Raw genomic sequence first — 12,110 nt, 5'->3', positions numbered from 1 at the left:
TAAAAGAAGAGAGAAGAAAATGGAGGAATGGGAGAAAATGCAGTCTGAAAACTTCTGTTGTACTTGCTCAGCTAAGCTCCACGTACTGGGGGTACATTATGACATTTACAAAGGTTCTTACAATGTCATAGTTTATTTCGCCCTTCCACCATTCTCCTTTATTCCCCTTCTCCCATTCTTGGAATAGTTTCAGCAGATCTCAGTTTTCTATTTACATTTATGTATACATTATATTTCTGTCATTTTCACCCCTGTAACCCTTTCCTTATATCCTCTGTGCTGGTGGTGAGCACAGAGGTGGTACCTTGGGTGGTACCCCGCCCCCCCCAAGACAGGACCTATTTTGCCTTCCTGTTCTCCATCTTTGTAAAAAGAAATATGATACTTTATTTGTTTAAGATAGTTGTACAGGGTGTTTCATTGTGACATTTCCATGTATAAATGTATTATAACCTGAATTGGTTCATTCCCTCTATTTTTCTCCTTTCTACTTTAGTCCTCTTCTTATGGTGACTTCTACAGGTTTAAATATGCTATATTCATTCTTGAATAGGAAATACATCACTCATATTCACCTTCTTAACTCCTTCTCTTACTATCCCTCTCTTGTATGTGACCTTCCCTTGGCGTGACCTGTTTTTCATAGTATTGCTTGTATTTGTATTGGGTATCTATTCCACACATGAGAGAAAACATGTGTCCTTTGACTTTCTGAACTTGGTTAACTTTACTTAAGATGATGTTCTCCAGTTCCATCCATTTACCTGTAAATGACAAAATTTCATTATTCTTTATGGCTAAATAAAATTCCATTGTATTTAAATGCCACATTTTCTTAATCCATTCATCAATAGTAGGGCATCTTGGCTGTTTTCATAGCTTGGCTATTGTGAATAGTGCTGCAATAAACATGGGTGTGCAGGTGCACTTATTGTAACCTGACTTACATTCCTTCAGGTATACCTCTAGGAGTGGTGTTGCTGGATCATATAGCAGTTTTATTTTTTGTTTGTTTGGGGAGCCTCTATACTGTTTTCCATAGTGGTTGTACTAACTTACATTCTCACCAGCAGTGTATGAAGGTTCCTTTTTCCCTGCATCCTTGTAAACATTTGTTGCTGTTTGTGTATTCTAACAGAGTGAGGTGGAATCTTGTCCTGGTTTGGATTTGCATTTCCTTTATGGCAAGGAATGTTGAGCATTTCTTCATGTGTTTTTTGGCCATTTGGATATCTTCCTTTGAAAAATCTCTGTTCATTTCATTTTCCCATTTCTTCATTGGGTCATTGATTTTTGAGGGAGTTTTGGTTTTTGAGCTCCCTGTCTGTATATTCTGGTTATTAATCCCTTGTCAGATATATAGCTGGCAAAGATTTTCTCCCTTGCTATGGGCTGCCTCATCAATCTGGTGACCATTCCTTTTGTTGTGCATAAGCTTTTTAATTTCATGTAGTCCCATTTGTTCATCCGTTCTCTTAGTTGCTGGGCTGCAGGAGTTCTGCTGAGGAAGTCCTTGCCTATACCTATTGTTTCCAGTGTATTCCCTGCTCTTTCCTGCAGTAGCTTCAAAGTTTCAGGTCTTATATTAAGGTCCTTAATCCATTTTGAGTTGGTCTTGTATAGGGTGAAAGACATGGATCTAGTTGCAGTTTTCTGCATGCAGATATCCAGTTTATCCAGCAACATTTGTTGAAGAGGCTGTCTTTTCTCCATCATATGTTTTTGGGCACCTTTGTCAAAAACAAGGTAGGTATAGTTGCTTGGATTCATATCTGGGTCTTCTGCTCCACCAGTCTTCATGTCTGATTTTGTGCCAGTACCATGCTGTTTTTATTGCTATGGATCTGTAGTATAGTTTGAAGTCAGTTATTGTGATACCTCCAGCATTGCTCTTTCCTCTCAGTATTGTCTTGGTTATTTTCCATCTTTTGTGCTTCCAAATGAACTTTAGGGTAGATTTTTCAATCTCTGTGATGAATGTTATTGGAATTTTGATGGGGATTGCCTTGAACATGTAGATTGGTTTTGGTAATGTAGTCATTGTCACAATATGGATTCTGCCAATCCATGAGCACAGGAGGTCTTTCCATCTTCTGTAGTCTTCTTCAATTTCTTTCTTCGGTGGTTTATAGTTTTCATTATAGAGGTTCTTCACTTGCATCCTTAAAAAAATTTATTCTTAGGTATTTTTGAGCTACTGTAAATGGAATTGTTTTCCCATATTCTTTCTCAGTCTGTTCATTGTTGGTACCGAGATTTGTAAATTTTTTAATGTTTTTTATTGTTTTATTATTCATTTGTTCACATGTGCATACATTGTTTGGGTCATTTCTCCCCTTGCCCTCCTGCCCTCCTCTTCCCCCCTTTCAACCCTCCCCCCTCACTTCCAGGTAGATTCTGTTCTGACCTTATCACTAATTTTGTTTAAGAAAAGACATAAGCATAATAAGGAAGACAAAGTTTTGTTGCTAATTGAGCTAAGGATAGCTATACAGACATATTCCTGGCATTGCTTTCTTGTACAAATGTGTTACAACCCATGTTGATTCATCTCTAACTGATCTTTACACTGGTTCCTGATCTCTTCTCATGTTAACCTCTGTCACTTTAAGGTTTCTGTATTAGTTCCTCTAGAGTGGGGACATAAAATGCTTTCATGTTTTGGGTTTTCTACCTATTCCTATATCTCCCGTATGTGCTCTCCCCTTGTCATGTGATCCAAGTCCAACCACACTACTGCATTTGCCCTAGATCTAAAGTCCACATATGAGGGAGAACATATGATTTTTGGTCTTCTGAGCTTGTTGACCTAGCTCAGAATGATGTTCTCCAGTTCCATCCATTTACCTGCAAATGATAAGATTTCATTTTTCTTCATGGCTGAGTAAAATTCTGTTGTGTACAAGTACTACATTTTCTTGATCCATCTTGGTTGGGGCATCTTGGTTGTTTCCATAACTTGGCTATTGTGAATAGTGCTGCAAGAAGCATGGGTGTGCAGATGCCTCTGGAGTAACCTGTGTTGCATTCCTTTGGGTATATCCCCAGGAGTGGGATTGCTGGATCATATGGCAGATCTATGTTTAAATTTTTAAGAAGTCTCCAAATTTTTCTCCAGAGTGGTTGCACCAGCTTGCATTCCCACCAGCAGTGGATTAGGGTTTGTTTTTTTTCCACATCCTCACCTGCACTTGTTGTTGGTGGTGTTTTTGATGATAGCTATTGTAACAGGGGTGAGGTGGAATCTTAGTGTGGTTTTGATTTGCATCTTATTTATGGCCAGAGATGGTGAGCATTTTTTCATATGTTTTTTGGCCATTTGAATTTCTTCTTTTGAAAAAGTTCTGTTTAGTTCAGTTGCCCATTTGTAATTGGTTCATTGATTTTAGGAGAGTTTAGTTTCTTAAGTTCCCTGTATATTCTGGTTATCAGTCCCTTGTCTGATGTATAGCTGGCAAATATTTTCTCCCACTCTGTGAGTGGTTTTTTCAGTGTAGAGACCATTTGTTTTATTGTGCAGAAGCATTTTAATTTTATGAAGTCCCATTTGTCCATCCTTTCTCTTAGTTTCTGGGCTGCTGGGGTTCTATTGAGGAAGTCTTTGCCTATACTTATTTGTTCCAGAGTGTTTCCTTCTCCTTCCTGCAGTAACTTCAGAGTTTCATGTCTGATATTTAGGTCCTTGATCCATTTTGAGTTGATATAGTACAGGGTGATAGACATGGATTTAGTTTCAGTTTCCTGCAGACGGGTAACCACTTTTCCCAGCAACATTTGTTGAAGAGGCTGTCTTTTCTCTTGTATATTTTTGGCACCTTTGTCAAAAATGAGGTGGGTATAGTTGTGTGGGTTCATATCTGGGTCCTCTATTCTGTTCCACTGGTCTTTGTGTCTGTTTTTGTGCCAGTACCATGCTGTTTTTATTGCTATTGCTTTGTAATATAGTTTGAAGTCAGGTATTGTGATACCTCCAGCATTGCTCTTTTTGCTGAGTATTGCCTTGGGTAGTTGCAGTGTCCTGTGTTTCCAAATGAACTTTAAGGTAGATTTTTCAACCTCTGTGATGAAAGTCATTGGGATTTTGATGGGAATTGCATTAAACATGTAGATTGCTTTCAGTAGGATAGCCATTTTTACTATGTTGATTCTACCGATTATTGAGCATGGGAGATCTTTCCATCTTCTGTGGTCTTCCTCTATCTCTTTCTTCAGAAATTTGTAATTCTCCTTGTAGAGGTCATTAATGTCCTTTGTTAAATTTACTAGTAGGTATTTGATTTTTTTTTGAGTATATTGTGAATGGAATTGTTTTCATGTATTCCTTCTCAGTTTGTTCATTGTTGGTGTATAGAAAAGCTAATGATTTTTGTAAGTTGATTTTGTATCCTGCCACCTTACTGTAGCTGTTTATGGTGTCTAAGAGTTTTTGAGTGGAGTTTTTTGGGTCTTTAAGGTATAGGATCATATTGTCAGCAAATAAGGATATTTTGACAGTTTCTTTACCTATTTGTATTCTTTTTATTTCTTCTTCTTGCCTAATTGCTCTGGCTAGAAATTCTAGTAACTATGTTGAATAGGAGTGGAGATAGTGGGCATCCTTGTCTCATTCCTGATTTTATGGGGAATGGTTTCAGTTTTTTCCCATTAAGTATGATGTTGGCTGTAGGTTTGTCATATATAGCCTTTACAATGTTGAGATGCATTCATTCTATTCCTAGTTTTCTTAGAGATTTTATCATGAAGTGGTGCTGGATCTTGTCGAAGGGTTTTTCTGCATATGTTGAGATGATCAAATGGTTTTTGTCTTTGCTTCTATTGCTTCTATTGATGTGGTGTTTTACATTTATAGATTTGCATATGTTGAACCACCCCTGCATCCCTGGGATGAAGCCGACTTGGTCATGGTGCATGATCTTTCTGATGTGTTGTTGGATTCAGTTTGCCATTATTTTATTGAGGATTTTTGCATTGATGTTCATTAGGGAAATTGGCCTGTAGTTCTCCTTTTTGGAGGTGTCTTTGTCTGGTTTTGGGATGAGAGTACTATTGGCTTCATAACATGAGTTAGGCAGGGTTCCTAAATTTTTCAAATTTATTAGAGTAAAGGCTCTCAAAGCAATCTCTGATGATTTCCTGGATTTCTGTGGTGTTTGTTGTTATCTCTCCTTTTGCATTTCTGATTTTACTGATGTGGATTTTTACTCTCCTCATTTTGGTCAGATTTGCTGGGGGTCTGTCAATCTTATTTATTTTTTTCAAAGAACCAGCTTTTTGTTTCATTATTTCTTTCCTTCTACTTGTTTTGGGATTTGCTTGTTTTCGTTTTTCTGGGAGTTTGAGATGTAGAATTAGGTCATTGATTTGAGGTCTTTCTGTTCTTTTAATATATGCACTCATGGCTATAAACTTTCCTCTCAGGACTGGCTTTGTTTTGTCCCAGAGGTTCTGGTAAAAGTCGTGTTTTCATTTTCATTAACTTCCAGTAACCTTTTAAATGCCTCTTTTATTTCATCAATGACCCATTCGTCATTGAGCAATGTGTTGTTCAGCTTCCAATTGTTTGCATATTTTTTAAGCAGTTTTTATTGTTGATTTTTAGTTTTAATACATTGTGGTCAGATAGAATGCATGGGATTATTTCTGTTTTCTTATATTTGCTGAGGCTTGCATTGTGCCCTAAGATATGATCAATTTTGGAGAAAGTTCCAGGGGCTGCTGAGAAAAAGGTATTATTGTGAGGAAGTTGGATGAAATATTCTGTAGACATCAACTAGGTCCATTTGATCTGTGGTGTGATTTAGTTCTGGAATTTCTTTATTGATTTTTTGTTTGGATGACCTATGTATTGGTGATAGGGGACTATTATGGTCTCCTGCTACCACTGTGTTGGAGTTTATATATGTTTTTAGGTCTTTCAGAGTATGTTTGATGAAATTGGGTGCATATAGGTTGATAATTGTTATTTCCTTTTAGTGTATTTCCCCTTTTATTAGTATGGAGTGTCCTTCCTTATCTCATTTGATCAATGTTTATTTGAAGTCTACTTTGTCTGAGATAAGTATTGCTACCCTTGCCTGTTTTTGGGGACCATTGGCTTGGTAAATCTTCTTCCAGCCTTTCACTCTCAGCCAGTGCTTATTTCTGTCAATGAGGTGGGTCCCCTCTAGGCAGCAGATTGTTGGATCTTCCTTTTTAATCCAGTTTGCCAATTGGTGTCTTTTGATGGGGGAATTTAGTCCATTAACGTTCAGTTGTTAGTATTGATATGTATGTGGTGATCCTTGTCATGTACTTGTCTTTGTTGATTATTAGCTTGATTGTGTGTAGCTGAATCAGTGTTACTCTCTACTTTCTTGCCTTTTCTTCTGTGGTTTGGTATTGCCTGCCCTTTCATGGTTTTGTTTGCTTTCATTTTCTGTGTGCAGAATACCTTGGAGAATCTTTCATAGTGGTGGCTTGGTGGTCATATATTGTTTTAGTTTCTGCTTATAATGGGAGACTTTTATTGCTCTATCTATTTTGAATGATAGTTTTTCTGAGTAGAGTATCCTAGGATTGAAGTTATTTTCATTTAGTGCCTGGAAGACCTCACCCCAAGCTCTTCTTGCTTTTAAGGTTTCCATTGAGAAGTCTGCTGTTATTTTGATGGTTTACCTTTGTATGTTACTTGTTTTTTCTTTCTTTCAGCCTTCAGTATTCTTTCTCTAGTCTGTACTTGTTGTCTTAATAATAATATGTAGTGGGGTAGTTCTATTTTGGTCAGGTCTATTCGGTGTACTGGAGGCTTCCTGTACCTGAATGGGCATAGTTTTCTCTAGATTTGGGAAATTTTCTTTATTACTTTGTTGAATGTATTATGAATTCCCTTTGCTTGAACCTCTTCTCCTTCTTCAATGCCCATGATTCTCAGGTTTGGTCTTTTGATGGAGTCCGTGAGTTCTTGCATTTTCTTTTCACAGGTCTTGAATTGTTCAACTAATAGTTCTTCAGTTTTTCCTTTAATTTTATCTTCAAGTTCTGAGATTCTGTCTTCTGTTTGTTCTATTCTGCTGGAATGGCCTTCCATTTTGTTTTGTATTTCTGTTTTTTCTTTTTTTTCTGAGGTCTTCCATATTGTGGGCCACTTCCTAGTTAATATTGTCAATTTTTGCCCTTAATTCATTTATCTCTTTGTTTATGGTGTTCTCTGTTTCAGTTTGGTGTTCACTTAGGGCTCCTATGATTTCATTTATTTGTTTCTGTGTTTTCTCATATTCTTTATTTCTGTTGTCTTGGAATTTCTTGAGTGCCTCCTGTATGTTTTGGTTGACCATGTCTAGTAACCTGTCTATGAGATTCTCATTAATTACTTGTAGGATTTCTTCTTTCAGAGTGTTCTTGTGGGCTTCATTGGGTTCCTTGGGATTGTTTATCTTTGTTTTGTTCAAGTCTATATCTGGGTATCCATTTTATTCATTTTGCTCTGAATCCTGTACTACTTTATTTTTGGGGGGGGGAGAATGGTTTCCATCCATTTTTCTTCTTCCCATATTTCCACTATGTACTGTTTCTGTCCCTGGACTATGTGTAATTTAGTATTAGCTGGGTTACAATATTAATACAAACAAAAACAAGAGAGAAGGATAAAAAGAGAAAGAGAAGGAAAGATAAAAGAAAGAGAGAAGAAAGGAAAAAAGTGGGAGAGATAGTGGGAGTTCAAACAGCAAATCAGACAGCCAAACTTTTAAAGAAGGGGAAAAAAAGTTAACAGTTCTGGAACAGTAGAATTGTAGTCTTAGTTGTTCTGATGTTATTCCTTTAGCATCCATTCCTGTCTGTGTGTGTCTCTTAGGCAGGTTTGCTGCCCTCCAGTGGTGGCCTGAGTGGGAGCCTGTTGGTGTGGTTATCTGGCAAGCCTGTAGAGCTGGGGCCCGGCAATGGGCAGGGATCCCCGCCTGGGTGGGGGGATGCAACTGTCTCAGCTTAACTGGTGCCGGCCCTGAGAGGCAGGGATCCCAGAGGGGTGTGGATCCTGCATGGAGCTGGGGCCTGGTGTGGCCCAAGGGGCGGGGGATCCCGGCAGGATGTGGATCTAGTAGTCCCACGCAGAGCTGGGGCACAGCAGGACCTGAGGGTTGGGGATCCCGGCAAAGCATGCATCCAGCGCAGAGCTGGGGTCGGACATGGCCCGAGGGGCAGTGATCCCAGTGGTGCGTGGATCCAGCGTGGGGCTGGGGCCTGGCATGGTCTGAGGAGCAGAGAGCCTGGCAGAGTGGAGCAGGGGCTCCACAGGCCTTTGGGCAGGGACTTGGCAGGCTGGCTGTTCTTTTATTAGATTTAGTGGAGAAGTCTTCCATGATCTAGGGGTTTAGAGTGCCAAATTTTTGGCTCTCCCTGGTGCTTTACCTCAGCCAAGCATGTCTCCATCATCTCAGCAAAGTCCGTGGTCACGGAGCTCATGCGGTGTGCGGCTCTATCCTGATCGCCATCTTGGATCCGTTTTGTAAATTGATTTTGTATCCTGCTACTCTGCTGATGGTGTTTATGCTATCTAGGAGTTTTTTGGTGGAGTTTTTGGAAAGAATACATTTTAGAAGTTTTACATATAATTAAATTAAAATTAGATGAAAATGGGCACTTTGACCTTTATAATTAATCCTTATATCAATTGATACAGCTAAACAAGGAAATAAAGCATTTCAAAATTTAATAATTGCAAAGAAAAGGGCTAGTTATTATTTGAAGATAATGTGCTGTCTACATAGAAAGTCCTGTAGAATCTACAGAGAATTTGTGTTCAAAGTCATCACAAGTGCCTTAATATTCTGAAAAAATATATGAAGTGTGATATGGTCATTCACTGTAACAGTAGATAGCAATTAAGTAAATGAACTATTTCTACATATATCAACCCGGGGCATCTCAGAATTCTTCACTGTCAAGAATTGTGTTATATACTGGTGAGAGTCATTTATTTGAAGTTTCAAGACATTGATATGTATGTAATAAAAATATACAAGCATGCATGGGGAAGTGCGTGAGCTTTCTATTCTGTAACAAATTACCATATATCTAACAACTTAAACCAATCCCTGTTGACTATCTTACCATTTTGTAGTTTGGAAGTTTAGGTACACAGTGTGCAGTTAGGTACTCTGCTTAGAGCCACAACAGGCCAAGATCAAGGTGTCAGTCCATCTGTATTCCTTTCTGAGGTTCTGGGGATAAATCTACTTTGAAGCTCAGATTGAAGGCTGAATTTTATTTCTTTGAGTTGTAAAGCTGAGGTCACTATTTCTTTGTTGTCTGTCAGTTGAAACTGGTCTTTACTCCTAGAGGTTGTCCGAGTTCTCAAACTGTCCATGTGTCCCTCACTGAGCAAAGGTAGGTTAAATCCTCTGATGCTTGAAATCTCTTTGACTTCCACTTCTGCCACTTCTCTCTCACATCAGTAGAAGAAATTTCTCTGCTTTTAAGAACTCACATGATTAGATTAGGCTAACTTGGAGGATCTAGGAAAATCTATTTTAAAGTCTGTAATCTTAATATCATCTGCAAAGTCCTTTTTCACATACAAGGAAGAATATTCAGAGGATTCAGGGATTGGGGTGTAGATATATTTAGGTGGATATTCTGCTCTCTATAGGAGGCTTTGGATGGTGGTTATATATGGGGGGAAGATATGGAGGAAGAAATTAAGGAATGGTATAAAGAAGACATCAAATGCATAATTTTGTATTTTTGAAAAATAATCTGAAGCAAGTATGGTAAAAGTGCAACAAATAAAAAGAAATTATTACTTTATCAAATCATAACAAAATCACTGAAAGCCAAAAGTCAGAAAATATTTTTAAAAAACTGAGAGGAAAAAAAAAGGCAAATTAGTGCCAGAGAAAACAAAATTAGACTACCAACTGAGTTCTCAAGAGAAATGTTAGACTAACAAGAGACAATAGAATGAAATTTCAAAATATTGAACAAAACAATGTCCCCATTAGGATTCTATGTTCAATAATAAATACATGTTGTATGCATGTACTAAGTTTATTATTCTATGTTCAATAATAAATACATGTTGTATGCATGTACTAAGTTTATTATTCTATGTTCAATAATAAATACATGTTGTATGCATGTACTAAATTTTCACACCATACCCCATAAATATATATAATTAAAAGAATAATAAAAATGAATATAGTAGAGATTGTAAAAGAATGAAGGTGAAATAAATCCATCACCAGAAGATTTGCACTAAATGAAAATTTAAAAGGAAGCTTTGAAGAAGAAAGAAAATGCTCACAGTTCACTTTCTTCTAACTTATCTTCTGGTTCATTAAAACCTCTTTGGGTTTGTCTAATTTGTGCCAAAGTTGTCCAGTGAAATCTTACTTTCAGTATTAAGCATTCCAGTTCTAGATGTAGAAAAGCTGAGCAAAAGAGTTAAATATGTCAGTAAATGTAAATTATCATTGATCCTAAAATGATAACGCCACATATGAAAATATAATTGTCTTTAATATACACAGTAGTTTAATACATATAGTAATTATGTCTTTAGTATATGTAATAATATGACAACATTCATAAATGATCTAAGGCTAAACTGTGAGTCAGTTAGCTTCAATGGAAATTCCCAGAGGAATCATCTAGTAACCATGTTTGTCTCAGGTTGGGCTTTCTAGCAATCAAGATGGACCCAGCTTCCCCCCTGGGCTTTCAGGCCATTACTTGCCTATTCCATTAACCACATTAACACAGAAGAAGACCTTCTGAGTGGCAAGACCTGAGCCTTCTTTCTTAGAGTGGTGATCTTAGCACTGTATTAACCAGAGAAAGATGATTTTGTAATTATTGCTGCTAGAAGTTTGAAAGATTTTGAGGTAGTACTTTTAAGAATTTGAGTTTTTCAAGTTTTCCTTTTCTTTGTAGTTAAAACTACAAAGGAGTTATTAAGGGATAAGTGCAAAAACACTGTTAAAGTTCAGAAAAGTTTTCTGAAGTCTTTATTTTCAGGAGCTTCTGAAGAATGTGCTTATATATGTCTCTGTATCACAAAAGGTCTTAAATAGAGCAAACAATGTGAGTTCCCAAGCTTGGGAAGTTGTGATATTTTTTTTTTCTTGTGAATTTCTCCTGAGTTCAGAGGTACACCTTCCACCTCAGAAAAACAAGACGCATTCTATACCAGGAAGACAGAGAATGGTAATTCTTTCCCTTTGTGTTCTGATGGTTTTCTCTGCTACTGTGTTCCCCTAGTTTCTGCCACTTCTGGTTATTCCCCTATTAGGTACTTCCTTCCCTTTCAGCCTACTCTTCTACTGAAGTAGTACCTAGTCCTCTCTGATATGCTATTCATTTCTGTTACCTAAGATGTTTTGTTCTGCTCCTCAAGATCACTTCTCTTCCTCCTTTTGTGAAAATGAAACACTTGAGTTGGGGATGAACAAAAGAGAATCTGATGATTCTTTAGCAACTCTGCTTTCTTTAGCATTACACTCAAGTTAGTGAATTCTCATTGTCTTCCAAGATAGTTATTTTTAGCTTTCTTTTGACATATGGGACAAATTGAGACAAAATCAATTTCCTTTATCTTGCTGTAGTCCTTGTTTCTTATGCTGAACAAACACATTATGTGAAAAACCTGGAAAACAGGGGTGATGGGAGATGGGGATATCAGTGATAGTCTTAGGGAAATGTGATTCACAAACAACTATAAACTGCAGGATTCAGCAAGTAACTGTATCTTTTTTAAAGTTTTTATTAGTATATGATGGTTATGGATGAGGTTTCATTTCCATACATAGCTATATTTACATGTATACATATATTGTACCCCAGTTTGATTCATCTCCTCCATGATTCTATCATTAATTACAGGTGTGCCATATAGTTTTAGCTCTGAGGTATATAGAAGTACACTGCTTTGGAGCAAACCTCTCCAGTTGAAAATGTTCTTCATTGTCTTTGGTACATCTGCCTTAATGTATGCCCTGGTTGTCTAAAATCCCTTACTGGATCCTAATCAGGTATATTTTCTGTGGGTAGTAAAACCCTAGGCTCTTTTCCTCCTGAGTCATTCATTTATTCACCCATAAGTGTATTAATTTGATTATTAGATAATTCATTTT

Source organism: Castor canadensis, chromosome 8, assembly GCF_047511655.1.
Source record: "Castor canadensis chromosome 8, mCasCan1.hap1v2, whole genome shotgun sequence".
Classification (NCBI taxonomy): Eukaryota; Metazoa; Chordata; class Mammalia; order Rodentia; family Castoridae; genus Castor; species Castor canadensis.
The sequence above is the reverse complement of the archived record's forward strand: the minus strand, read 5'-3'. Positions refer to the sequence as shown.